Source organism: Loxodonta africana, chromosome 4 (assembly GCF_030014295.1).
Source record: "Loxodonta africana isolate mLoxAfr1 chromosome 4, mLoxAfr1.hap2, whole genome shotgun sequence".
NCBI classification, from domain to species: domain Eukaryota; kingdom Metazoa; phylum Chordata; class Mammalia; order Proboscidea; family Elephantidae; genus Loxodonta; species Loxodonta africana.
The window spans coordinates 133,313,685-133,315,844 of record NC_087345.1 but is presented as its reverse complement, the minus strand read 5'-3'; positions in this window follow the sequence as shown (position 1 = coordinate 133,315,844).

The following is a 2,160-nucleotide window of genomic DNA, read 5'->3' as shown; positions in this document are numbered from 1 at the left end:
CATTTGTGCCACTCAGGGATTCCTCCCTACCACCTGGAATACTCTGCCTTGAGCACATGGGTTCCCAGCCCTGACATCCAGCGGGAGAGGGCAGGCAACCCTTGCTGAGAGTGATCTGGAGACATGTTCCGAAGCTGAGCCTCCCTTGCTAACCTGTCCTCGGCCCTCAGGCCCATGTCCACACGGCCACGCTATGGCTGCTGAGAGGCCTTAGCCCTCTGCATGCTGGCCCAGCAGTGTGACATGAGAGTGGGCAGGTTCTGATCCTTCCTCTCAGTCTTTTGGGCCACTGGTTCTCTGGCCCAGGTCTCACCTAACCCCCAGGTAGTAGGGGACAGTATCCAGATGGGTTACTGCAGAAGAGTAAACTGCTAACGGGAACATCCTTCCTGTGCTCCTGGCCTCAGGAAATACCAGGGACCCAAGTCTTAATTCCTTTCTGCAGAATGAGGGGGTTAGAGTATCAATAATGTTTCTTTTGGTTCTCAGAGTCTGTGGTTCCCTGTAACACAGTCGGGCGTAAAGGTGGAGCCTTTCTGGCCCACCCATGCTCAACCCAATGCCCATTTTTACTTCCACCATGTGTCCCATCCTCTTACCTATGGCTTCAACCAGCTGTGTGTTGATGCCTCCATATTTACAGCTCCTACCTAGACCTCTTTCCTAACATGTATTTATAACTACTTTTTTTCGCTGGTATACTGGTATCTCCATCTGGGTGTCCTATGACTCAAGCTCACTCTTTCCCCAAATTCTGCCCTGTTCTCTGTTACCTGTTCCTATCACCTTTACCCAGTTACCTAAGCCAGAAACCTGGGTTTCTAGTAAGTCTAGATTCCTCCCTCTCCCTCAACCCTATGTCCAAATGGCAACTAAACCCTGTCATTTCTACCCCTTAAAATCTCTCATATATGTCTTTTTTTTCTTTTCCCTCTCTCCTACTGCTGCTGTTATCTTAATTTATACCCTCTTCATTTTTTTTTTTTAATTTCATTTTATGCCTGGTCTGTTGCAAGAACCTCCCACCTGCCCTCTCCTTCCCTGTTCTTGCCTCCAGGATCTTGCTCCAGTCTAGCACATCCTTAATTCTGTGCAACTCTGGTTATATGACTCTCCTATATTAGAACCCTTGCCTACCTCCCTGTCATTACCCGAGTCAAGTCCCAACCCTTTGGCAGGCCACCTGGGTCCTTCACCCAGGTGGGCCAGGCCCCACTTCCCTCCCTTTCTGGCTTCTCTGCCACCACCTGTGCACACCTGAGCTCGGGCACACAAACCGCTTTTATTTCCTGAAACTCACTTTGCTGTTTCTTGCCTCTGTCTTTGCATGTGCTGTTCCCTCTGCCTAGAATGTTCTTTCCCCCTTGTGTGCCTAGCAATCTTCTACTTGTCATTCAAGGCCCAGTTCAAGTATTACCTATTTTGGGAAGTCTTCTGTGCTCCATATCCTTCGTTCATACCTCTGTTACAGCACTTACTACAAGGCTGTGGTATGTGTCTGTCTCTACTGCCAGATTTTGTTGTGTCCTCAGCAACTCGCATAGGGCCTGACGCTTAGTAGGGGCTCAGTAAAAGATGGACAAGGTGACACACGTGGATCTCATAATGAAGAAGTCTTGTTGGTAGAAGGAGAGATGAGGGCTGCTCTGGTGGCCAATGGCCTGGGAGGTCAGTGCACAGAGGACAGAGGGGTGGGCGAAGCAGACGCCCTGCCGCAGCCTCTCCTGTGGTGAGGTCTGCCTAGAGGCCAAGCTGATGTTTGGTGTCTGTGGCAATACCGTATGGGAGGCAGCCCTACCAGTTCAGCCTGAAGTCCTGCTGAGGCTCAGAGTGATGGCTCAAAAGGCCAGAGCCTTCAGACATCTGAGACCTTTAGCTCTCAAAGGAGTGTCAGAATTTCTAGTGTGGTGCTAAATTTCGATGATTTCAACCTTCTCCCCTCCCTGTTTTCATCCCTCCTAATTCTCATCCACCTCCTGGTCTCAGAGACCACAGCCTCCCATGCAGAGGGACAGGAGAAAAGTGATTTCCGTTATTTCTGTGTGTACCCTTTGAGCCCCTCACACTATGGCTGGGACTTGGGAAATGGGGTTTTTATTCACCGCCAGTTTAAGCCCCAGCTCTAGGGAGATGGGTGAGGAGCTTGCTGAGAACTGTTTC